This window comes from Microtus oregoni, unplaced genomic scaffold (assembly GCF_018167655.1).
Source record: "Microtus oregoni isolate MIOR12 unplaced genomic scaffold, Mior012 000021F_ref0000039, whole genome shotgun sequence".
Classification (NCBI taxonomy): Eukaryota; Metazoa; Chordata; class Mammalia; order Rodentia; family Cricetidae; genus Microtus; species Microtus oregoni.
The window spans coordinates 8,909,077-8,936,258 of record NW_024543080.1 but is presented as its reverse complement, the minus strand read 5'-3'; the positions used below and the strand labels follow the sequence as shown (position 1 = coordinate 8,936,258).

The 27,182-nt window shown below is 44.3% G+C and overlaps 1 protein-coding gene across 4 annotated transcripts in view; it reads left to right on the top strand.

The window, feature by feature from the left end:
- Nucleotides 1–1,994: 1,994 nt before the first annotated feature.
- Slc4a4 (solute carrier family 4 member 4) overlaps nt 1,995–27,182 on the top strand; it is a 331,040-nt gene continuing 305,852 nt past the window's right edge. For 2 of the 4 annotated variants that reach the window (XM_041671197.1, XM_041671196.1), the window contains exon 1: nt 1,996–2,543. The gene's annotated coding sequence lies outside the window, so the exon portion shown is untranslated. Of the gene's footprint in view, nt 2,544–27,182 lie in introns of all 4 variants that reach the window. The other 2 variants (XM_041671195.1, XM_041671198.1) reach the window with 2 other exon arrangements.

Here is a 27,182-nt window from a genome sequence, read left to right as displayed (position 1 = left end):
TGTGTGTGTGTCTCTGTGTGTGTGTATGCCTGTGTGTGTGTCTTTGTGTATGTGTGTGTCTTGTTCTCACTCAGGATGGCAAGTGCAAAGGTAACCACACACAGAGTTAACAAAAAAGTTAATCATGACCTTTCAGGGGGAAAGCGCATGAATCTCAATTACTGGCCCCTAATCAATAGGAGAGGAAATGGAACATGCCTTTTTAATTGTGGGATAGCAAACACCAAGTGGAGAGTGATAACAGGGCTAGTGGGCTGCCTGCCAAGGCCAATTCTTTCCTCATTAATTTAAGCCGCGGACCAAATTTCACCCCACAGTCCTCTCATTCTCTCCCTGCACCCCCACCCTGCTCACCAGTTCTATACCCCATTTCAGGGCAAATTCTTTCCAATCTTGATATTAAAACGCCTCCAGAGGTTACCTATCAATCTGCATGAAGGGCATTTTGACATATTTTTGCAGCCAAGTGCATGGAAAATGTATTTCTTGGACTTTTCCTTTCTCAGTCACCAAAAGCTGACTGACTGTTCATGACTGGTTCATGACTATAAGGAGAAATTGCCAGCTATGTTGAAATACATAATCCACAGCATGAAAAACTGCTGATCAGCAGTGGCAAATTCTTAATACAAAAGTGATTTCTCTTTGCTTCTGAGCCTTGGGGTTTCTGATTCTCGCTGTGTGTTTAGGAGTGACAGTTACTTTAAACATCAGTCTACAGACAAAATCAAGTCTCTCAGGGCAGAGATGTAAAGGTCACGTTTTGTCCCCCCCCTTCACTTCTGAATTGCCCCTGTCGCTTCAGTAGGTTATGTAGAATGCGTGAACATAAAAGCAAGCCAGCTACGGCAACAGCCAAACACATGACATTACTGCATTTTAAGTTCAGACATTAGGCAACTTGGGGTGGTTCCCAGTGCTTGCCGAGTGTTGAGTAAGGGTTTTACACACACCAGCTTTCCCCAAACACAAGCTCTGTATTCGCTTCTCCAACCCCATGGGAGAGACTGAAGAAAAAGAAAAAAATAGTGCCTCTGCCATTAAATCTATTTCACCTTCTACTCGCTTCTCTGGCTTCTTATTACCTATGTTGGAGGGAGTGTTGGAAGCTAGAGTCAGCATACTAAGTGTCTCCTCCTGGACTTACATGTTTGGGTGGCTATGTGGAAGTCTGAGCAATGACTTTCACCTATGATATACATGCTCAGGGAACACAGATATGTTTACACCATATACTGTCTGGTTTAAGCCCACTAAATGGCCACTCTGTAGTAGTCTTCAGAACACTAGATGGTGTCTGTGTTGGCATCTATTCACACATCCTAAAGGATTTCTTAACTGATCACAAGTACTGCGGGGGCCCTTGACATATTGTGATTTGCTTGGCGAAGTGTACTTAATTAATTAACTTTAGCAGCATAGTAAATACGAAGGATCATTTTGCAAACTCAAGAACCCGCCTTGGATGGCTAAAGTTGTTTCCCTAACTCCAGACAGAAGCCACCAGTGCCATAATGAAAGAAAAGGTGGAGGTCCACGGTGTCCCCAGATATCCTTTGCCAATAAAGATGTATGGTGATTTAACACTGTGGGCTGGCAGCACTTTCTTTACCAACACACCGCAAGTTTTGTGAAGTAGCATCCAGAATGATCTCGGTTGGGAAACGCATGCAACTTTAGGTTCTCCCCAGTGGGGGAACTGAGGCCAGCCGGGTTGAAACGTTGACCCTAGCAACCGGCTCTGGGCAGGAGAGGAGCCGGGCGAGGTGAGGCCTCGGGGTCGGAAGCCAGATTCGGTCCCCCCCGCCCCCCCCCGCCCCCCCCCCGCCCAATCCAGCCCCAGGCGGGCGGTGCGTGCTGAGCCCCCAGCGGGGCGGCGCGGCCCGAGGCCCCTCCCCGCCGCCGAAGCCCTGGCGACTGACGCCGAGCGGCGGCCGGGAGCCGAGGGGGCCGGGCGGGCGGGCGGGCGCGAGCGAGGGCAGGGCAGGGGGCCGGCCGAGGCCACTCGCCGCTTTAAATATGGATCGCGGGCTCGCGCTCGCCGTACGGCTTGGGCCGCCTAGCCCATCCCCGAGCCCGGCGGCGGCTGCAGCGTCGGTTCTCGGCAGGCACACGGACAGCCGGGCGCACACGCGGGAGCTGCGGGAGGCAGAGTAGGGAGTGGAGCCGCCCCGCTGTCTCCGCTCTCTCCCCGAGGCCGACACCTCCGCTCCGCGTCGCCGCTCCGTCCCCGCCGGGCCGACCCTCCCGCGGCTGCCCTCGTCCCTCGGTCGCCTCCCCGGGCGCAGCGCGCACCCACCCGGCGCCAAAGTTGCGACTGGTGCCCCGCGCGCGCTGCGAGCGGCCGCGCCAACTTCCCAGCCCACGCCGCCCGGGTCCCCGCGGTCCCCCGCCTTCAGCCCCGGCGGCGCGCGGGGCAGAGCTTAGGTGGCGGCGGCGGCCGAGGTGGCGGCGAAAGCGGCGGCGGCAGCAGCGGCGGCGGCCGCTGCAGCCACACACTCAGTCGCCAAGCTGGAGGAGCGACGGAAGCCCGACCCCAGGAGGTGAGTGGCCGGAGCGGCGGCGGGGTGGGTCGGCCACGTCCCCAAGCCTAGCCGGCGCGGTGGGCACTGGGTGGCGGGCGCGGGCCCCAGGGACTGGTCCCGCAGGGCGATCTGACGGCCTCGGCGGCGCGTCCAGGGAGGGACGCAGGGAGAGAGAGAGAGGTCAGTGGCGGGCCGGGCATCTCCTGTGCTGGGCGCCCGCGAAGTGTGAACGCTGCTGTTGTTGTTGCGGAAAAAAGTACTTTTTATTCCGTCTTAGCGTTCAGATGACAAGTTTGGGTGGTTCTATTTTCCCCCTACTGCATAGCCGCCTGCACGTAACCGGGCGTTGTTGCCACGACTGTGGGGCCAGTGGACGCCCCGGCTAGGCTCGGGAGCAGTGACACTTGTGTTCTCCTGAGCCCGAGTGGTCATAGTGTATCTGGGGACCTGTCTGAGGGGGGACACACCTAAAGATCTTTAAGGTGGGGAGGCTGAGGAAACAGTGCCATCGAGGCCGCGATCCCCACTCCTCTGTCCGCTCTGGGATCGGGCACTCGCATTTCTGCTTGGCACGCCGGAGGCGGGGGTGAGTCAGGCAGATTCACTGCAAGAGGTACACACATTTATTTGCAAGGGGGAGACAGAGGTTAAACTGGGATTTCTGTTGGCCGGCGACAGCGGAGCTCTCGCTCAGGTACTGGGCAGCGTGTGCATCTTGGCAAGGGCAGGTGATTCTTTTCTTAAGTGCTTTTCAGTCTTTGCCCGTCTGTTAATAACAGCTACTGAGCTACAGCGGCTAACTGCAGCAAGCTCCATAAGGAGGAAAGTTCTCCGAGAACAAAAGGGGGTAAAAACCCCTCAACTTGAGAACCGCCAAGGAAGCATTTCTGCACTGGCCCTAGCACCGGCCCTAGCACCTCCGGGTTCCCTGGAAATGTGGAGTTCTGCCTTCCCTCTCTCCAGAAGGCCCCACCTTCTCAGCGTGATTGCCCGCAGCAAGTTCTTCCAGTCTGAAGCTGAAAAGCTGAAAGCTCTCTTCTCTCCTCCTTTGCACTCACTTCTCTCTCCTCTTTCACTTTAGTACCAGACAGACTCACTCCTAGTGAGAACTCCCTGACACAGGGCTGCACTAACACCAGCTCAGATCCTGGAAAGGCGCCACACTGCACCTAGCTTCCTTTCTTTACCAGGGACTTCGGGTTGCAATATTACCTACATTGAAGTGTGTCTTGCTCATTGGTGCTCATTTTCATTGGTATCTGGATAGATTCTCCGTGGAAGCCAGACCAGTACTGGACAGCTTCAAGACTCTTCAGAAAAATAAAAGTTTCTAAGAACTCTAGTCCTTGTGTCCGGCACATTAGCATTAAATACTTTCCAGTCATTGCTGTACTTAGACTGGAGTTATTTCTACTTTATTCAAAGGAAGTGTGTATTTTTTTTAAATCTTTCATAACTGAGAAAAACTTTTACTTTCATTTTAAAGTTAAATCTAAATAGGATTCTGATCTCCTTTGTGGTAAAATAGAATGGTTTTACCTTTATATCCAAGTGTAGGCAAGATGACAGAAAAGTTCCATAGGTAGGATGGGAAACTTACCAGTCATGTGAATTCTTGGGGCATAAGGCATTTCTACAGATGGCGTGAGAGACAGAAAATGGGATATTTTTTTGGTAGTGTTGGGTATATTTGAGAAAGCAGAAACCTTCAGCCCTTTGTATTAGTTTTACAGCACGGACATTTCAATATTATTTTCTGTTTGGAAACATACAAACATACAAAGCCTGTGTGTCTTTCAGGTGCTCAGAAGTATGCTCAATTTATTGATGTATTTCTTTTAGTTCACGTTGTCAACACACAAAAGCTTGCAGCATTTGCATGCCAGGGCCATTCTTTTAAATGATTAGAAGATATTTGGATTTATAGAAATAGTGTATAAAAGGGAGACAGGCAATTGCAGTAGAGGAAAAAACATGCTAGAAACCAGGCAACCTTTGGGACATCTCCCAGCACACCCTGGTGGCAATCTCATTTTTCACTGAGCTCTGGCAAGCACAATTTGAAGATTCTGATCTCTTGTTCTGATAACATGCATGGTAGTCTGGCCATAGCTCACATCTTAAAGGAAAAGTCAGTACTTAAAGAGGGAAGGGAAGCACACTCTGCTGGTGAATCATCACAGATAATCAGGTTTCCCTGCCTGCCTCTGAGGGCGCTGCAGTCAGTGAGGACCTGCTATTGTTAGGGAGCCAGTCCTAGGAGAATTCCCTGCTCCTGTGTGTGGCAAGGGCACTCCGTCAGCCTGTTCCTTGGCATTCGTTTTAGACAGTAGGAATAAGTCTGGGTCTGCTGCATAATCAGGTCTGCTTTGGAAAGAACAAGTGGGGAACAGGAAAATCTAATGATGATTAAAGTTTCCAAGTTTTTTTTTTATTGCAAAATGGAAGGAATCAGGATATATGAATGACTGATTAGCCAGAGGAAGCTGTAAGTAGAACACATATCTTACCTGATGTTGTTTTTCAGGACAAGTTAAGACCCATGAGATTTGTTTTTAATGTAGTGTCCTTCAGCAGAATGAATAGATAAGAATATCCAGGAATCAAGTAAAACTTTACCAAACTAGATATTACTACTTTTGCATATGGGAATTTTAGGGTATAAATGCTGTTTCTTTGATATCAGGCCAGGGGTGAGTTGTATACGGATCATTTTTGCCTAGCTCTCAGTATTTGCACACTCAGGACATTTTTTTGTCATGAACACTTGTGTCCTAGAAGGTAGTTCATATATTCACTGCTACGTGTCTTTAGCTAGTTTTCCAGCCATAGATGTAGACAGTCTTGTACACAGCACTGTCTAATTTGCAGACTTATACATGAAAACATACACATTCAGAGGTTACATTTTATCTCAAGCCACATTCGCTGCTGTCACAGTGACTCTGAGGCGGTGACATCTCTCTGGTCCCTGTAGTACAATGACAACTAAGACACCCAAGGAGGGTGAGGGTCGAATGATGGTGCCTTTATTTACCTGCTACGAAAGGAACTGAGAAAGTTTATTTTCCCAGTCTTCTACGTGATGCTTACAGTGCTGTTTTCTTAGTAATGATGTCTTTATTTCTTCTGAAGTAGGTTGATGAATTAAACAAAAGATAGCAGTAGAAATAGTCATAATAACCAGATATTGTACATGGATATTTAAATGTATTAATGTCTTGGGTTTGTAATTCAATTTTATATTGTGTTTATATTAAGTTCATATGTAGTAGTAAAAAAAAGAATCACTCAAATAAAAAGTCATGTGGCACTTTTCAGTTTAAAATAAAAAAAAGAATAAAAAAAAAAGAAATAGTCATAATAGTAATAGTGAAAGCCCCTTCATCTGTTGCTTCTGGGAGCCAGACATGGTCCATCTTCCCTGAAAATGAAGTAGATATAAGGGTTAGGTATTGTGCTTACTTAAAAACCAAAACAGAGAACTGTACCAAAAAAAAAAATATATCCTGAAAAGTTATTGGTGCAGGCTGGAATGCATACTCCATCTGCTGAATGCTGTTACTTCTCCATCGAATGACTACGGTGAAGGGGAATGAGTTTTGGTTATTTTAGTCACAGAGGAAGAGGGCAAAGCAGATGCAAGTTTATTCTGCTAAGATGAGCTTTTCCGTGTCCTTCCAGACCAGCAGTGACCAAAGCTTTCAACTTTGAGGTTCTGGGTTCAGCAATGCTAAAGGTCTCCAGTTTGGGTGTGTCAGTTTTAGCTTGGGAGCTAAGTTCATTTTCATGGAGAATTACACAGAAGTAAGTTACATGAAGTTAAGACTTTGAAGGACGTAAGTAATCAAGAAGTGACATCTTGAGTTTTATTTTCTTCTTGCTTTGTTGAATTTGTATTAGAAAGCTTTAAAAAAAGCTGTAGATAGAACTTCTGGGATACTTTTGGGAGGCATTAAAATAAAACAATCAGAAATGCCTAAAGAGAAAGGGCTACATTGTGTTGAAACCTGCTTTTTTGAGTGGCATAAATAAGGAAGTTTTTCCTAATGTCATTACTAGGAAGCGCAGCATTCTTTTTTGCTTTGGCAACTATACTGCCTGATGAATAGCTTGCTCTATGCTATTTTCAGATGGGTAAACTTGAGGGGTCTGGACTTCTCTATTAATTAATTCTAGCCTTGCTTTAGAGATCTGGTGATTGATGGGATCTAGTACTATAGCTGTTTGTTTGGCATGCTCTGTTCGCCAGCAAGACTGTGAGCAGCCAGAGGGAAGGCTTATATTAAAGAGGGCTCTGTCCCTCAGGAGATCCCTAGAGTCCGCAGATGTGAAGCATCTTTGAGTTATTGGCATACGACCTCTGATATCACAGCCAACCGTAAACAAGAAAGTAGAGGACGGAGCTGGGCAGATATTGTGGTACATAGGAAATGCTGAGCCCAGAGTGTGGACCACCCGCTAGTAAAGGAAGGTGAACAAGAGACCACAAGCAGAACTAAAGGCTAGAACCTCGGACCTGATAGTGTCATGTATAGCCCCCTCCCTCCTCTCCCCGCCTCTCTTCTTCTTTTCTCTGTTTTCTTTCCCCTTCCTCCTGCCTCATCCATTTAAGTTTTTGCTGATTTGCAACATGTAGTCAGAACATCGAAAATGTCTCTAAAATACCAGCGAACAGCTCAACTCGAGTGAATACAGGATGCAAGCCAATGACAGGCTCAGAAGTCTCCTATTCCCATCATTGTAAGCTATGATTTCCCTCAACAGTAACTTCTCACTTCTGGGGCTGTAGGTCACTTTTACCTGTTAGTCAGCTTTCCATGAGTCAACCACGTGGTATGTACTTGTGGGTCTGACCCCTTCTGCTAACTGCTGTATTTAGGAGATTCATCCTTGATTTGTGCGTAGCAAGTTTGTTTATCCTCATAGTTGGAAGGACATTTACTTTTGTGGACCGGCACGGCACATTATCTGTTTCATTCATGATGGATACTTGGGTTGTTTTCGGTATCGTCTGTTACGGATTGTGTTGATATGGGTGTTCTTGAGTAGTACATCCTTTAGAAATGTGGAGAACTCTGTGTGTGTTGAATTCATTTGTTAGATTTGGTTTAGAAGATGGTGTCTTCCCTCAAAGTTGATACAGATTCATCCTCCTACTAGCATTGAATTAAAGTCATCCATAAACATCTTTATGAATAGTAGGCCTTATGTGCTTTATACATTTTACCTGGTCTGTATAGATACATGAATAGATCATATCATGGATTTAGCTTCATTGTTGAGTGTGATTTTTCAAATATTTATCAGTTATAGCATTGTTTTATCTATTTATTATTATTATTATTACTATTATTTTTTGCTCCTAAAGTTTCTGCCTAGCATGATCTTTTGTAAGGAAGGCTTTAATCCTGGAGAGTTAGCTCCATTCATTTGTTTAGCTAATCAGGCAAACTCACTCGTCAGTGCTGTCATCTGCTAAGAACATCCAGTAAAGTACGGAAAGAGATGAGGAACATTTGAGCTTGACTGTTCCAGTTGGTAGGAATTCCTGTTCTTAGAAACAAACAAACAAACAACAACAACAACACCCAAAAAAACCAAACCAAACCAAAAATCAGCCTAAAATCCAGCTTTCAACCAGCACTCAAAAGCATATAGAGTTTGCCGTGTGCCAACGGAATCTCCACGCAGCAGCCGCATGTCTTGTAATGCACTGCCCAGTGTTGGACCGAGAGCTGCATTCAGAGGATACAGGAGCTGAAGACTGACATCTCTTACTCTATTCATGGTTTGATTTGGGGAACTTAAAAAATTGCAAGGTTTAATTTTTTTCCTTTACCAAAGTGACTGTAGAACCCAGTCCACAGAGGGGTTTCCAGGCAGCGCCAGAATGAACTTTATTAAACCCCTTCAGAACCTTACATGTGTCTGCTGTTATTGTCATCGTGTTCTGCTGCAGTGCTTTCTGTTCTGGACTTGAACGGGGCCAGCACGGAGAGCAGTTGTTGGCACATTAATAAACGTTTGGCTGAGTGAATGAACAACACATTTCATTATCTCTCTTAGGTGCTTACCCTGAGTAACTCAAACTGTTCCTAAGACTTCTACTTCCTGTCGCCACAGCTGACTTTTGAACAGGGTTCATCAAACACTCAGTTGGAAGTTGAGACTCAGAGCCAGCAGTTGGAGATCATCCATTTCATTGTATGGGTCATCTGTGTCCCGCGTGACACACACCAAACCTAAAGCACCCCTGAAAGCGGGTTATACTGCTTTTCACTCCATGGATGGTTCCCCCAAAGCCTACACACTCTATACTTTCAGCTTCAGTAATTAGAGTTCTAGGCAGCACACTGCCAGGTCTGCTCTACTGGCTCCTCCAGTGCCGATTCGTTGGAAGCCATGTTGCACACAGAATTGAACGGCGAGGGATGAAGATTATCTGAAAGCTGGAGCTTTTGAAGAACCTTTTCCACTCTGTGTGGTTACAGAGTTTCTCGGAGATGCTGCCTGTAATGCTGAAGTCAAAGTGCCGCGCACACCTCCGCCAGCCAACACGGTGAACGGGCAGCTCTGGCTCTTGTCTCTTATCAGTCAGCGAATGGATTGACTTGGAGACCTTTCCTTTTGCCTGGAAGGTGGTCTAGTGGAATGCTTTTTTTATTTTAGTATAAATAGAGTTAAAATTTGTGTGTGTTTCTTTTGGAGGATCATGTGGCGGGAGCTCTTAACCAGTGGTAGGTTTCACTTTGCAACTCAGGCTGGCGACACAAAGACTTGGGTTTTGTGTGGATGTCTCATTACATTTTGTTACCGCAAGGCTGTTTGTCTGCCTTCCTTCCTTCCTTCCTTCCTTCCTTCCTTCCTTTCGTGTTGGCATTTGTTTATTTACCTGCTTTATGGAGCTGTAGGCACCCTGGGTTGCCTTGTTCTCATTACTTAGGTGGAACTGTTTCCCTGTAGTCTGCTGAGCAAGAAACGCTCTCAGGATTACATGCCAGCTTACATGTGTAGGAATGCTTACATTTAGGTGACATACATCATGTGTATTTGGCCCGGATAGGCTGACCAAGTGGGAAATGGACTTTTCTGGTATAGCAGGCTGTCTTGGTTTTCTGGCATAGGTATAACATAGTGGAAAATAAAAATAAATACAAAGGGTGACCATGACCTTGTTAAACTAGTACCTCAGCCAATAGTTCCTCAGAATCACCTTCTGTTCTGAGAGATTTCCTTTAGAGAGGTTCAATTGGTGGCTTTATACATATACATTCAGGAAGACGTGGATATTACTATATTTATGCTGGCAGCAGGGGTCCTCCCTCGGGTGTCTATTTGGCCCTTGGGATTTTCAAAAGATTGATATTATGAATTTTCTTTAAGGACAGTGATGTGTGTGTGTGTGTGTGTGTTTAGTTTTTAATTAGAATTTGTCACTTTAAAATTATGTGTGTGTCTGCATGTGGGTATATGCTGATGCCCAGGGAAGCCTGAAGAGGGCCCCAGAGCCCCTGAAACTGGAGTTAGAGACATTGTGAGCCACCATGTGAATGTTGGGAATTGAATCTCGGCCCTCTTGAAGAACAGTCAGTGCTCTAACCACTAAATCATCTTTCTAGCCCAAAGGTTAATTGTTTAATGAATGAGATTACAACAACTCTAGTATCTAAACTGCTGTAAAAGAAAAGGGAATTCGTCCTTTCATTTCCAGTATGCTCAGTAAGGAAGGCTGTTGTCTAGATGACTTGATGGGATAGTCCCAAATGTCTTTTAACACAAGCTTTACAGGACTTGGGTGTAGATGGCTCTACTCCCGAGGTCCTCTTCGTCTTGGGAGGTGCATGACCACAGCCGCAGCAAGACAGCAGTTGAACCGCTTGGCACGTTGTTCCTTCATTCCTCTGACCTCTAGAGACTGTGTCGTTAGCAATGTGAGATGAACACTCACCACGTTGGCAGACAGTTGGGCCTCATGGTCGGGAGCTGGTAGAAGTACTGATCACAATCGCCTCTGGAAATTGCTGAGTGTTAACAGATCAAGCAGAAACACACAGCTCACGCATTTGCGCCATTACAAGTTGAGCTTCTGTGCCAGGGAAAAGGGAAGGCAGATAGGAATGTGTCAGAAGGATTTGGATAAACGAGACCAGACAGTTTCCCTTGAAAATGCATTGAGAAATAAAAAGAAAACTCATCCAAAAACATCAGAAGAAAATAAAGCTCAAACACTTGCAATTTTTTTCCCTGCCAAAACTTTTGGCTGTGAATTCTAATTCTGGCCGGCCACTCTCCTGAGGGGCACTTGCACCTGCTCACAGGTGAGCATGCTGTTCTATGCTGGGTGCTTCCTCAATCTGGGGGGCTCATCTTCCATGATGTCACCTTGGGAGCATAGACTAGCTCTAGCTTAGCTGTTACAGCAAAAATGCATAAAATGCCTGCTTTCTCTGAACTGGACTTCTGTGGAGACTGACTCAGGGAGCAGCTGCGGCTCATTGCTGTCCTGCCCCTCGGACACGTCATGTGAAATTTCTTATTAATGATTCGGTAACTCTGGGGTAAAACACTTTGTTAGAAGTGTTTGTTTTCAGTTATTGCTCCTTGGAAAACGGCCTGTTTTGATATGACTGCTTTATTTGTTCTCTGTATTCTATATAATCTTACTGCTTATTTGATATTAAAAGTATTAGAGCTTTAACAAGTTTTTTTTAATTTATTTTAAATGATATTTGTGTCTGTGTGTGCATGCGTAATACGTGTGAGCGCTTTCATGGAGAACAGAAAAGATCTTCAGTGCCCTTGGATCTCACAGGCATTTTACGCTCACCCTGACTGTTACATGGGTGCTGGGACCCAAACATCGGCCCCATTGTTGTGCACCCGGCGTCCTAAGCCCTGAGCCTCTTCTCTAGCCCCAGCTTCTTTTGGAGTCGTTATAGGCTAACAAGAAGCTGTAAAACTGTAGCACAGAATGTTTTTTTCCCATATCTTTTGTCAAATTTTCTCCACTTTTAAGATTCCTAAAAGTCATCCTAACTTGGTGCTTTATCATTCAAACTTTTTTTTAATGTTGATCATATTTTACATACTGAAGTAGAAGTCTTAAGTTTACAAAATCTTTGCAAGCAGCCATGAAAATATTATCATATCTCTTTGTTAAGTGTGTGCTAACTTGCCTTATAGTATTTGTGACGGCATGGCATATTCAGGGGCTTTATAGCTGATATTTTGCTTGCGTGTTTGATCTTAGACTTAGTATGTTTCAGCACTAACTAGTGAAAAACAGCACCCTTGGACCTAGATTTCAGTTTAACTATCTCTTACTGAGAGCCTATCAAATACCCCTTGTCCATGTCTTCATACCCCGACTGTATGAAGTGTCCCTTAAGCGTCTAGAGAGATGGCCCAGTGGCCCAGTGCACTTACAGACGACCCTGCTGAATTCCCAGCACCACAATGGTGGCTCACAAATCTTCTGAACTCCGGTTTCAGGGGATCTAGTGGCCTGTTCTACTCCCCCCCCCCCCAGCACTGCACACACATGGTGTACATACATACACGCAGGCAAAATATTTACACACGTGCAAAATTGAAATATATATTAAGAGAAGAATAGTCCCTAGAGGGATTCGTCTTCTGTTTCAAGACAGACATGGTTAGAAAGGTGTAGAGAAATACAGGGCACAACATGAGTATGTGAGAACAGGCAGCTGTGTGAATGCAGAGTGAAAACCCGGTGCTTCAACATGTGGGTCAGACGACCTTTTCACAGGGATTGCATATCAGATATTTACATCACGATTCACAGAAGTAGCAAAATTACAGTTATGAAAGAGCAATAAAAATAATTTCATAGAAAAGAATTGTCTGGTTGGAGGATCACCACAGCATGAGGAACTGTATTAAAGGGTCGCAGTGTTAGGAAGACGAAGAACCACTGTCCTAGCCAATGGCATCTGAAGTCCGAGATGAGATTTCACTGAAGCCTATGATGCTGTGAACACTTTCCTCAGGCCTGAAAGTATCAGATCAGAAGCACCGCTCATAAAACAGAATTAAGCTTATCGCAAAAATATTCAGAGTTTAAGTAGGAGAAACTTATCAGAGCTGCTTATCACACTGAGAACTGGCTTCTCCCAGGGGAGGTGGTCCTGAGAAATCTCCAGGGGAACTTGTCTTCATACAATTGAGAAGATGGACATAAATAGGTCCAATTTTTGGGCAACCGCTTTCTTTTTATGCAGGGTGTTACCCAGAGCTGGTCTCTTCCCACAGGACTTAGTTCAGCTCACGTTGTGGAACACACCTCTCTTCTTTGGTGCTGCTGTAAGATGTCACTGAACCTTGATCTGGAAGATGGTGGGCCTGACCCCCACATACCAAGTCTTTGGAAGGCTTCTTCCCTGGCATGTCTTGCCTGAGCTCTTACTGTGACCAGAAGGCATGAATGTACATGCGCTGTTACCCATGATTGGAAGGCAAGCACATAGACCTTGTGGAATTTCTCGGGGTACATTGTCTTTGCTGCTTTTGAATTGTTTACATATTGTTTCTTGTTTTGGGATAATTCAATCAGTCATAAATTGTTTTCCCAAATAAATGAGGTAAATTTTATTATCTGAAAGTTTAAAATACATTATCAGCTGCTGGAGGGATGGCTTGGTGGGTAGAGGGCTTGCTGCATGAGCATGAGGACCTGGGGTGGGATTTGCTGCATCCGTGGAAAAAGCCAGGTATAGCAGAGGAACCCTGTGATGCCAGTGGAGGAGAGAAGGAAACATGGGGATTCTGGGAAATCATTGGCCATCCACTGTAGCCAACTGCTGATCTCCAGGCTCGGAAACAGACCCTGTATCAAAAATTAGGTGGTGGAGAGTGATGAGAAAGATACCCAGTATAGACCTCTGGCCTCTACATGCACATGCGTGGTTGTGTGCACGGGTGCAAATGTATGTGTGCATATCACACACACACACACACACTCACTCACACTCACACTGTCATTGTATTGGATAACTCTGCAGTGAAACGGTGAGTTCACACATTAGAGCGTGGGAAGTCCAGTGCCATGTCTTCCAACTTGGCTGTGGCTTCTAGCTTCTGTGATGAATGGACATATGAGCTCAAGCAACATACAGTCTTGTTGTCAAGGCCAGAGCAGCAAAAACAGCAGGTTGGAGCATGTAGGCTTCCGGTGCTGTTCTTATTGGATTGTAGCTGGAACAATAACTTTTCAGTCCTGTGGAGAAACTCAGGGATTCAGTCCTCAGGGGGTGTCCAGGGATCTAAGAGCCTAGGGAGTGTCGTGCCTTGAGCAGAACAGGATGGAGCAAATGCCTGCAGCCTGGGCTGTTGCCACGGCCAGGTAAAGGGATCAAGGAAAGAGTAGGAGTATCTTGAGGAGCCTGGTTCTGGGAAATTGTGACTCTGTCTGCTTGAGGTAACAGGAGCAGTCCATTTATCTACTATTGTTGAAGTATCAAGTATTCACTTCAGTAGAATTTTCTGATTGCTGAAGCTAACCTAATTAGGGTTCAAACCAAAATTGTCTGAAAACATTTTGATGTTCATCATGGTAAAATGAACCGCACACCCTTATCTCCCATCTTGATGACACATTGAATGATTTTTCCCTTTTGTCTGCCTCTCTTAATCTTCATTATACAATTCAGAGAGCATGTCCAGGGTGGAGGGATGAGGAGTGATTGCTACCAATCAGTTTGTCCGTATTCTTTATCTCTGATTAGACAGCTATGGCACTTTAAACAATTTATCTTTATTTTTATTTATTACAAAATTGTGCATCGTTGTACCTTGGAGAGAAAAGTGACATCCCCACATGGACACTGATAATCAGCAAAGGTGTGCATTGAGGGCACGGGAGGAGGGATGTAGAACAGTGCCAGTAGAGACTTGGAGCAGGAGGAGGCCTGGGGATGATGCTCAGTTCCAGTATTAGTTTTGTTGTTGAAACATCCTTGCACTTGCAGGCTGCCGAGGTTCATGGAAAGTTCTGTGATTTTCCATGTCCTCTGCAACCGTCAGTACTTTCTTCTGCAGTTTAATACTGTGGGCCTAGAGGGAGGGCCTGTGATTGGACCCCAATTTCACCATTGTCTCCCCATGTGTGTACCATGAGCAGATTCTGAGATTGTACTTCTGGAGACCCTTGAGATGGTCCACTTTGAATTGAGGAGAACAGGTCTTTCTTTGAACTTTATGTCAAGCAGCCCTGTGTAAAAAATCTTTTTCTGTCCTGACAGCCAGCTCCCAAGCAATGACACGGAGGCTTATTGATTATGAAAGCTTGACCAATAGCTTAGGCTTGTTTCTAACTAGCTCTCATAAATTAACCCGTATTTTTTTTTATCAATCTATATTCTGCTCTGTGACTTTTTACCTTTTTCTCATTATACGTGTCTGACTCGTTCTGTGTCTGGCTAGCTTCTTCGCCTCTCTTCTTCCCAGAGTCCTCTCTGTGCCTGGAAGTCCTTCCAATACCTCCTGCCTAGCTATTGGTCATTTAGCTCTTTACTAAACCAATCAGAAGCTGCCTTGGCAAAGACACACCTTCACAGTGTGCAAAAAGATTATTTCACGATGGTCCCCGAGGTGCAGGCAGCATCTGGAGGGACTGTGACCTTCAACTGATTATCTCTCTGTGCCTAAGGTAGATTTTGGAGCAGGACAGAGCTGACTTGAGTGCCCACTGACTGTAGAAGTGCTTTCCTGCTGCATGGGAGAGCCACGGCAGGCAGCACAGCACCTGATGCTCTGTGCCTTGTGGCGGGTGGCGTCATGCCCCCAGTTCCTAGCTCAGCTCACCTCACTCCATTTCCATGACTTAAGTAAATTAGTGGGTATGGTGCACTTAGAGAAGTGCAGGGGAGTTTTGTTTGATGTTTTCAACTCTCCTTTCCCCTGTAATATGACTCTTGTGAGTCTGAAACTGAGTGCTCTCATTATTAATGTTCCATAGCTCTTCCTCTAAGAAGAAAACTCCTGGCATATATTAGGGGTAATTTAGTGCATTATAATGCTTATATGTCTTAGTGGTATTTATATACAATTTCTGGAAAGAGCCAAAGGGAGTAAGTACTGATGCTAAAATTTGAAGAATTTAATCATGTGGCAGGGAAAAAAAACTCAGAATGTGTGTGTGTGTGTGTGTATGCTATGTGTATTTGTGTGTGTGTATGTGTGTGTGTGTGTGTGTGTGTGAGAGAGAGAGAGAGAGAGAGAGAGAGAGAGACAGAGACAGAGAGCACGAGCGAGCACCCTGGTGCTATATGAAGACAGTGGTACCTACAATCAGTGACTGTAACATTGACAATTAAACAGCTTTGTTCCTTCAACATTCTGGAATTGTTATTCTTTAAGGTTTTGATATTTAAATTACACCAATATAGAGTGGATCACCTCGAGTGTTTTAGAAATTTGGTTTTAAATTAATGTTCTTGTGGGCTTTAGCCTCTGTTGGTTCATTTCTTCACAGTGGAGGGCGTGGTTAGCTCACTTTCCTTAGTGTCATGAGTGCCGAGCACTTTGAAATGGGCCCCTGTAGGGTCCCTGTGTTAGACTTTCTGGCTGCACTGTTAACATTAAAGCTGAAATAGCCATGAAACATGTGAAGTGTGGATCAATATCTAATGGTTGGAATATCCTCCTGAAGCCAGCAGAGTGGAAGAGGAAGTAATGCCGTCTTTGAATGATTTTGTTTTAAAGAAATATTTATTTTATATTTAATTATGTGTCTGTGCATTTACACTTGAGTGCAGTGCCTGCAGAGGCCAGAAGAGGGCATCAGATCCCCCTGGAACTGGAGTTTCAGACATTCGTCATCTGCCCTACAGGTTGGGCCTTTTCAGGAGAACAATTGGTCGTAACAAGTGAGCCGCCTTTCCTTCCTCCAAATTGTAATATTTAAATGTTTCTGTTGAATATAGCCTCCACTTCAGCTTAAGTTGCTTGTAGGGGCTTTTTCTGTCTGTCTGTATGCCTGCCTATCTATCTATCTATCTATCTATCTAATCTATCGTCTATCTATCTATCGTCTATCTATCTATCGTCTATCTATCTATCTATCTATCTATCATCTATCTAATCTGTCTATCTATGGAAGTGAGAATGTTGGGAGTGATCCATGGAAAGCAGTTGATTTACGTATTTATTATGAACTATTATTTGGAAGAAGAGGATTATGTGAATACACAGCACCAACCCCAGTTTAATAAATTTTGTGTTACTTTAATTCTTGAACATTGACTACTATTGGGTTGAGCAGTCTTCTGGGTTCCATGCAGAATTTCATAGTGACTTTTGGTTCTGAGTCATGAGCCTAATGGAGATCTTCTCACTTCAGCAAACAGCAGTTGCTTAATTAGTTAATTTATGCTCCCTGTTGAGATTAAGGAAGCCGAACATATTTAAGATCTCCCTTTTGCGTTTGATTGGAGGCATGAGTTGGGAGGAGCCAATGCAGATAAAACACTTAAGGTTAACTAGTCCGTGTGTAAGAATGTGTTAATGTTTACGTGTGGTGAGAGGGAAAGTCTCATCCCATAATAAGCTCTTTGAAGGGGCAAAGATGTCTGTAGTGGCTTGTTTTTCTCAGTTTGATACAAACTAGAGTCATTTGGGAAGAGGAAACCTCAGTTAAAGAATTAATTGCCTTCAACAGGTTGGCCTGTGGGGCATGTTTGTGGAGCAATTTCTTGGTTAATGATTGATGTGGGGAAGTCCCACCCACTGTGGGTGGGGCTATTCCTGGTCCTATGGCCCAGGGTTGCATAAGCAAGCTGAGCAAGCCAGTAAGCAGCACTCCTCTGTGGCCTCTGCCTCAATTCCTGCCACCAGGTTCCTGCCTTGACCTCCTACCCTGGCTTCCCTCAACAATGAACTGTTTGTGACCTGCAAGCTGAACTAAACCCCTTCCTCCCCGACAGAAAGCAAACAGGGTGGACTTTTAAAGCTGCATTTTGGGGATTAAAACACATAAACCATGCATGGCAGTGGTGGTGTGTGCCTTTAATATTAGTACATGGGAGGCAGAGGCAGGTGGTCCTCTGAGTTCCAGGTCAGACTGGTCTACAAAGTCATTTCCAGGATAGCTAGGGTTACACAGAGAAACTCTGTCTCAAAAACCAAACAGAAAACAAAGCAAAACAAACTCCCACCCCCCAAAAACAACCAAATAGCAACAACACAACCAAAGAACAACAGAAACACACAAGCCTCCTTTTGAGAAAACTGTGGCGAGGCCTGTCAAACAGCAGAAATTCCATATGCAAGAAAGTTATGCAGGCTTAGCTTTTAAGTTGCAAAAACAACATTATGGCATTTGGGTGGATGGCTTCTTACTCTGCAGGAGATAAGAGGTAGCAAATGGTATTGCCTCCAGAGTTGATGCAGGTGAGAATGGCCTCTGACCTGTGTGTCTAATCCCAAATTGACTGTAATTACTGTGTGGTAGCTTTGAACAGGTTTGACTCACAGCTGCTGCTTGAGGACTTCTTAACGAGGAAAAAAGAGGAGAAAAATCCACACCTCAACAGCCCTGCCCAATGTCCTGTCTACTCCCTTTATCCCTCTTATTCCGTCTTCATTTCCTTTGCATACTTGCACATGGATTTATTTATTTAAATTTTTATTTATTTTTATATGTATAGGTGTTTTGCCTGTACATATATCTGTACATCAAATGTATGCAATGCTTGCAGAGGCCCAGAGGGCATCAGATCCTGCGGGTGCTGGGAATCAAACCCTAGTCTTCTGGAAGAGCAGCCAGTGCTTTTAACCATTGAACCATCTCTCTAGCTCTGCAAGCTAGTCTTTAAAATGTTTTAGTTTGGCTTTGGTGGAAAACACTCAATCTTACTTATGAGTTGTCTTAAACACAAGCTAGGAAAGGCTGCAATTAAAAAGGAAAAGCTTCATTCCGTGCTCTTTGGTAGTGAGAAGGGTTGCTTTATTGCTTTCATTTAGAATTTCAAGTTCAATCAATTCCTAGTCATGTGTCATGAACACATGCTTGAATGTCCGCTGAAGTGATGAAAAGAAGTACATTCGACTAGAGTTTAAACCACTTACAAAGTTTCCCGAGTGAAATGTGTTAATAACGTTGCTGTATTACATAACTTAGGTAAAACATAGACAAGGAAGGGTGCCGAATAAGCAAAGATAATGAGTTTCAGTAAAGCCGCATTATTAGAATTGATATTTTCTCTCAAAATTAAGGACTAGCTCTTATCCACAAGGCATTCAAAGGTTGACCGGAGGGAACGTCCACATGAGCGTCAGCTCTCTGGCCTAATGGCCCAAACGAAAGGTAAGAGGAAGCAGGGACTTAGACTAATGGTTCAGTTCCAAGAGCAAACCGTGAGCTCCCTTTCAGTGTGGCTTGCTGAAAATTGATGGGGATTTTCAGCACTTAGCATCTTATCCTCAAAGCACTTTCCAAATGCTGAATAATTAATTGCCACAGCTCCCATGTGGGGGTAGAATAGCAAGGATGTCTTTCTGTGTACCAGGAAACCATTGTGTGACAGCCTGGAAACGTTCATTTTTATTTCGTTATTTTTAAGGGTGTCTTTGCTTCCCAAGGTGACCGGTGTTTTCAGCATTGTCCTGGTTTCTAGTGACAGGGTCAAAGGAAAAACGGCCAAGGACTCAGAACACTTGAAAACTTTCTTTTCTTCTCATGGTTTATGCTGACTTCATGTGTGTTTTGTGTGTGTGTGTGTGTGTGTGGTGTAGTCCTGCACATGTCGCAGCGTGCATGTGTACATCCAAGAACAACCTTAGGTATCAGCTCCCACTCTACCCTGTTGGAGGTCAGGTCTCCTCTGGTTTTCCTGCTGTAGAAGGCAAACTAGTTGGCCTTGGAGCTTCTGGACTCTCGTCCTTTGCTTCCCATCTCCCTTATAGGAGAGTGGAGGGTGTATACCCTTCACTATGCGTGTCCCACCAGGCTGGTGTGTGTGTGTGTGTGTGTGTGTGTGTGTGTGTGTGTATTCTGATGATTTACACTGGGAGCTCAAACTTGCATGGCACACGTTTTAACCCCGGAGTTGTCTTCCTAGCAGACCGTTGCCTGCTCATCATTTGCTCGTTGCTTTTGAGAATGAAACTGTAAATATTAGTACATCTAGTGTTTGCAGTAAGTGCAGCTACCTCGTGCCCAAAAGATGGGAAACTCAGTGCGATGACAAGGAACAACTCTTAAGTGGTCCCCAAAGAAACCACATACAAATATTTTTAACGAAGGAATGAACCTTCCACAGAGTAGCCCCCCTCCCCACCAGCATTAACTTATTCGGGGACTGAGGTAGTGTGACTGTAGACTGTGAATTTAACAGTGCTTTATAGGTAGGGTCTGGATGACTCGTGTTCGGAATGAAATTATATTAAGCAGTTACAGAATGAGAAGGATTGAATGATGATAACTTAATTGTATTGAACATTTAACAGATGCATAATAACTATAGAAACTTCTGGGGTACAGTGTGATTGCAGCCCGTAAGGTTGCAATCAGAATCCTGTCTCCTACCTGTTCTGAAGCCTACCATTAGTTTAGGCAAACGATAGTTAGACTGCCGGCTATAGTGCACCCAAAAGCATCCCTTCCACCGAACTGCACCTTCAAACTGGTTGACTACCTTCCTATACCTTCCTCTGCTTCTGTTTCCAGACGAAAGTCTAGGTCAGGGAATACAGTGACCATATACAGCTCTGCTGGTGATGTATCTGACAGGGTAGAGAGAGGGCCCATGAGTAGAGAGAATAGGATCCTGGAGGAAGGCGGGTGGTTGGAATTTGTATGGTGACTCTGCCTTTCTAGACAATACCTGCAGTAGTCAGTCTAATTCCGGGCTTGTTTGGTTTATCTTGCCAGCGACAGGAAGTCTACTGATTAGCTCTCTGGGGGGAATCAGAGTGATGTCACCACGGCCTGTGTGGAAGGCCAGCAGTAGCTCAGGTTCTCAACCTTCAAGATAGGAAAAAGCCGGGATCTTGCTTTGAGAGCTATTAATCCCCTTATGTATTGAGCAACTTACCACACAGCAAAAGGAATGCCGTGGTAATTATCTCTGACGAATGCTGAGTGTGTAGTAAGTACTTTAATGGCGGAATTAGATTCCTTGTCACTTCAGAGAGGTGAAGTCCTAGAAATTACTGGTGTGACTCACACTTGTTTACCAACAAAGGCAGTGTTTACTAACCTCGAGGTCTGGGGCCTCCAGTTTGGCTTCCAGAAAGTCCATGAACTGCCAAATATTGTATACAGCATGTGTGTGGGTGTTCATAAAGGTGTGTGTGTGTGTGTGTGTTTATGGGCAGGAAATGCCTTCAAAGTGTTCGTGATGGTGCTGGAGCTTCAAAGTACAGAAAACATTGAATGTTGGGCACAGACAGACAAGTGTTCCTTTAGAATATTTGCAGGATCCCACGCAAAAAACAGTCCTCCACTCCTTTAAAATCTGAATAAAAAGAAAATGGCAGTCAGTTGACTCCAGGACATCTCCTCTGAAGATCTGGGGTTTTAGTTTTATCAGAAAGTGTAAAGATTCAATGAGAACCCGTGCACATGTTTAACCAGTGTATTAAATCTGAAGAGGCAGAGATCAGATCTGTTTCATCTGCCGCTATTCTTGTCATGAGGTCTGAATAAACTATGCCGGAAGACCAGGACACCTTCAATGGACACTTGTAGCTCAGCTTACATTTAGACAGAAGATCCTATGATGGCACGTTTATCAACTCAGGATTATAAAAACGACAAGACCCCATGATTTCATGTGAGGACAAATTTGTCAGGTGTGTTTTCACATTCCTTCTAGTTAAAATATTTTTAGTCTTTTTTTTTTTTTTTTTTTTGGTTTTTCGAGACAGGGTTTCTCTGTGGTTTTGGAGCCTGTCCCGGAACTAGCTCTTGTAGACCAGGCTGGTCTCGAAAATATTTTTAGTCTTAATACAACATTTTGATCATATTCTTTCCCCTTCTCCAGTTGCTCCCAGATCCTGCTGGAGAGAGAGCCGTTAAATGCTAGGTTCCTATTTCCATATTCTTAAGGGAGAGTGTGTCCACAGGGCCAAATGCCTGCTAACTTTGATACAAAGTATCCTATTTGAGAATTTGGTGGGTATTGAACATTCTTCTTTCTGATCCCTTATTTGAAATGCATTCTGAAAACTGAATTGGGCCGTCTAGTGAATCATCTGAGACGATCACCCTCCTGAGGTGGGAAGGGATGTGTGGGGAGGAAGGGAACACAACTGGCTGCCGTAAACCCTTGAGTTCTTCATCGTCTTCCAGGTCACCTCATGTGGCTAAGAACTTCATGAAGGCAGAGCTTACATAGAGAAAAACTAGTGTCTGAGGTCTCTTTCCCCTGCATTAGCATCTGAGCATAGGATGTTTTTAGCATAGTTTGCTTCCCTTCTTTGAAAAATTAAAATGATAGAACCCGGTCATTACTATAGACCTCCAGATAGGTTGCTGGCTAATTACAGAGAAAAATGTTTGGAAACCAGTTGTGATGTTAGACAGTTTATCATACTCCCTTGGTTCTTCATTTTGTGTGTCCTGAGTTTCACAGTCTCTTTATTGAGTTGCCAGTTCCAGCTTTTCCTGTGGTCATCTGCTGGCATTGTTATCATATTGACCCTTTTTTTTTTCGTGACAGGATATGCTTTAGTTACTTTTCTATTGCTGTGACAAAATGCTATGACCAAGGCAACTTTTTTTTTTAAATATTTATTATGTGTACAATATTCTGTCTGTATGTCTGCAGGCCAGAAGAGGGCACCAGACCTCATTACAGATGGTTGTGAGCCACCATGTGGTTGCCGGGAATTGAACTCAGGACCTTTGGAAGAGCAGGCAATGCTCTTAACCTCTGAGCCATCTCTCCAGCCCCGACCAAGGCAACTTATTGAAAGAAAGCCTTTAATTGAGGGCTTGCTTGCAGTTTCCAAGGGTTAATCCATGACCATCATGGTGGGTAGCATGGCAGCAGGCAGGCATGGTGCTGGAGCAGTATCTGAGAGCCTACATGTTGAGACAACAGCCACAGACAGAGAGACAGACAGACAGACATACAGACAGAACTAGTTTGAAGGCCTTTTGAGACCTCAAAGCCCATTTCCAGTGGCACATTTCCTACAACAAGGCCACACCTCCTCATCCTTCCCAAACAGTTACACCAGCTGCAAAACAAGAATTCAAATATATGAGCCTGTGTAGGCCATTGTCATTCAGACCAATACATTGTGTCACCATGACTGGCCTTGAACTTGATCTCTTCCTGTCTCAGCCTCTGGATTATATATGTGTGCCGCTGTATCCAGTTTTGGACTCTTTTGTTTTAAATCAGCCTTTTGTTTTGGAATATAGAAAACAAAGGAACCTAATTAAGTTGGGAAGCCCAAGTCATTTCCCTGTCATTCCTAATAGAGTGCCCTACAGGCTCTCCAGATGACCCTCAATTAAACCTAGGGTGATTCTTAAGTTGTGGTCAAAGGTTTGCTTGAGCATTTGATTTTTACCTCTCTTATGTTCAGACTTGAAGTTGGCTCATAATGACTTGGGATGTGTGGTTATGAAAAGCTTAAACCTTTGGGACAGTTCCATGCTCTTTAGGCATGGCTAAAACTCCTCGGAAGGTCAGTGCCAAGCTTTCTTACTCTTAAGGTATAGTCTTTCATGGTCAGATTAAGTATGGCCTAGGTAACACTTACTATAATATGCACATTAAAAGGCTTGCCCTTACTCTGTGTTACTAAGCACAGTTTTTTTTTTAATTGACTTTATTGGACTCTACATTTTTCTCTGCTCCCCTCACTTCCTCTCGCCACCCCTTCAACCCTCTCTCATGGTCCCCATGCTCCCAATTTACTCATATCTTGTCTTTTTCTACTTCGCATGTAGATCAGATCCATGTGTGTCTCTCTTAGGGTCCTCGTTGTGTAGGTTCACTGGGATTGTGATTTGTAGGCTGGTTTTCTTTGCTTTATGTCAAAAAGGCACTTATTGTTCTCTGAGAGCTCTTGCCTCTAGAAAGCAGAGCACACCTGAGAAAATGCTGCTATCAATAAGCCAGGCTTAACTTTATTCTTTTCTGTCTGGAATTATTTCCTAAGCTCTCTCAGGCTTTATGCGGATGTAGTTGTCCATGTGGGCACCATTCTGTTGTCTGAGGTTTCTGTCCTACCCCATTCCCACAGTTGTTAAGTCCCAAAGAGATCACAGAGAGGTCTACATTAGTTATAAACTGATTGGCCTAGTAGCTCAGACTTTTTATTAACTCTTATAACTTATATCAGCCCATTATTCTTGTCTATGTTAGCCACGTGGCTTGGTACGTTATTCGGCGAGGCAGTCACGTACAACCCCACTGAAGGATTCTAACTGTTGGGTTAATCATTGCATTTTAATTCAACAGTTATCTGTTGTTTTGAGCTCCTGTACCATTTTGGGAAAATCAGGTGTGCAGCCTATGCCATGCCACTGTCTACCAGATTGCTACCAGGAAGCCATCAGAACGGCTTCAAGTGCAGAGTGAGTCTGACAGATGCTGCGGCAGCTCTAACCTCTCCTGCGGTCACAGGGACAGTTGGCACCCTTAAACCCCATGTGGTACACTTTGAATATTCTCATTTTATTCTCTTGTCTTTCTTGAGACGATTACGAGCATTTCAGCCTGTCAGTACTTCTCTGCAGTCAGACACACTCAAGTTGTGCGGTATCTGGTTTTCACACACGCTCTTTTTCTCCCCTAGGTATTGTGGGATGCCGCAGTAGATTTAGGTTTTAAAGAGAGCTGACTTTTCTGTCGGGGCTAGTGATTTGAAATGAAAATGCTTTTAGTCATGATAAAAATTTATGAGTGCCTGGAAATGGAGAAAATAAATTATGATTTTTTTTTCCTCTGATGAACTATTATTTACAGCTTTTAGGAGATTCTGGTGTTTTTATTTCATTATTATTTTTATTGTTGTTATCCTAAGTTTTCTATTAGTGCGTACTAGTTGTACAAAATGGGCTCACTGTGGCGGTTCCAGACGTGCCCATGACACATTTTAGCCATAGGCACCCCTCGCCCCTCTCGAGTTTCCCCCTTTCCCACTGCTCCCCTTTCCTCTTCTCTTATCGTCCCCCTTCTATTTTCATGCCTTTTTTTTCTCTATATTTCTTAGGTATGAGAAAATATGTGATAATTGTCTGAGTCTAGCTTCCTTAACTGAACACAGCGTATGTGTCCTTTACCTTGCTGTCTGTATTGTCTTTTGTTGTTAGTCCGGCTCCTGCTGTTGTGTTGTTGTGTTTCATAGAGGGTGCTATGCTTTCTATGGATTATATTCAGTTTCCTAAGATGTTTGGCCATGGATGTCTCTGAGAATTAAATATCTACTTTTTCCTCTTTCCACTGAACTCCGCGGACTTGTTTATTTTTTATTTCTGTCTACGCACCACCTTGTGTCTTTCGAAGCCTGTTTGGCCTGCAGTGGTTTTGGAACGTCTTTGTAGCCTCCAGTGTGGAGCCTGTGTGGTGTTCACCTGAAATCCTTTGTTCATGGATGCTGGCTGAATGTGGCTCACTCTCGGGAGGTCCCCCATGGCTGCTTTGGACAAGTGGATGCTGCATATCTGAACTCTTAATCTTTCTGTAAACAGCGAGCGAGGTCATGGTCAGCCTGATCTGTCTTTAGGATGATGGATAGCCATTATCTGGCTTAAAGAGGGAACTGTGGTGTTCACTCAGACGCTGTCAGGAGAAATGTCTTCAAGCTACTCAGTAAAGTCCTGGAGTTCAACTAATGGTTTCAACTAATGGTTTCAGGAAATGTTGATGAAGCTGTGCTTTCCTTTGGTGTTTAATGTACTTTGTGGCCACTGTATATGTATTTATTATTGTTGTTGTTGTTATTAATTATTTTAGAGTATCCAAGGGGCTGGAAAGATGGCACAGTGGTTAAGAGCACCTGCTGCTCTTGTAGACGACTGGAATTCAGGTCCCAGCACTGAGGCCTGGCAAACTACTAAGAGCCTACAATTCCAGCCTGAGAGAACTGGATGTCTTCTGACTTCCCAGGGCACCTACATGCATGTACACGTGAGTGTACACAGACACACACACACAGTACACTGTGTGTACACAGAGACACACAGACACACTTTCACACACACAGACACACACACATGCATACATAGACATGCTCATACACACACCCAGACACACACCCAGACACATATGCACAAACACATACACAGACAGACATGCATACACCGACATGCATATACACACAGACACACACAGACATGCACACACAAATTCATACAGAGACACACAGACAGACACTCATGCACACATGCACACAAATAACAAAACACTGGAAAAGTCTTAGAAAACATCTTATTCTTTCTCACAAAAAGCAAGCTCTTTGTGATCCCAGTCTCTCCCTCATCTCTCCTTCTACTTTCCTCTCCTAAGCCAAATAGAAGCACTGGGTAATTGACTCCTTCTTGTCACCAAAGAAAGTTGGGAGAAACATTGCTGTTGAGTCTTGAGCATGTGCATTCTGTTCTCTGGCATTAGAAGCCTAGTATCTACAATGGCATAGCTATAGCTTATGATTTTTTTTTATGTCCCCAGCCTCTGGCATGGACTGGTGCATGGTGAGTATTTAATAAAAAGTATTTAAGTTTAGGTAAGTTGGACTGGAGTTGGAAAGGCCGGAAAGCTGTCAAGAGATAGAGTGTGATATGCAGAATTCCAAACAATGCCTGAAGAGGGTCAACAGGCTTCAAACCGGAATATGATAAAACTCATAGACAGAATGTTTTAAAAGCATCAATTATTTTGTGGACATTTATTCATGTGTAAGCCCAGTTAGCTTTGTCACTTTTCAAACAGGGCCTTGCATCTCAGTATGTGACTTCATCATATGCTTCTTACCATAGAAAGTTTTTCTTTGTGTCTCTGTGCACACACTCCTTTTAACATGTGTGACTGTGTGCACGTGTGTGTGCATTTGTATGTGTGTTGGCGCATGTGGGTTTGTACGCATGTGAAGGCCAGAGAACAGTCTCTGATGTTGTTCCTCAGGCAACGTGCTTACTTTTTCTGACATAGTATCTTTTACTGGCCCGGAAGTGGTCAAGTAGGCTAGTTCATCAGGCCAGTGGTCTCCAGGGATCTGCTGGTCTCCACCTCCCCAGAGCTGGGGCTTTTGTTATGTGGGGTTCTCAGGTCTTTGTTTGATGGCGCTGTCTCCCCAGCCTCCGTTTATGCTTTTATGACTTTCCTCATTTTTTTTTTTGCACACTCCTGCAAAATTTAGGCTTTGGTTGGCACTTTAGAACTGATTTATCATTCAGTTTTTTTAACAACAAAATGGCACGGCGATGTTCGGATGATTCTAAAGGCTGATAAATTTAGGTCCGTCATTACCATCCTTTATTTACAATACAGAAGTCTTTATCTGTAACCCCTGAAACCGACAACAGCGTATAGACCGTGATGGCAGATGATAGATTACCAGTCCAGGGGCTCGTTAGCCAGGGAGCTAGAAATACAGTCTGAGTCTTAGTGCATAAATGCTAACAATAAATGTTTGTGCTGTCAGAAGGCATCAGCGTGTAGGAGCTTCATG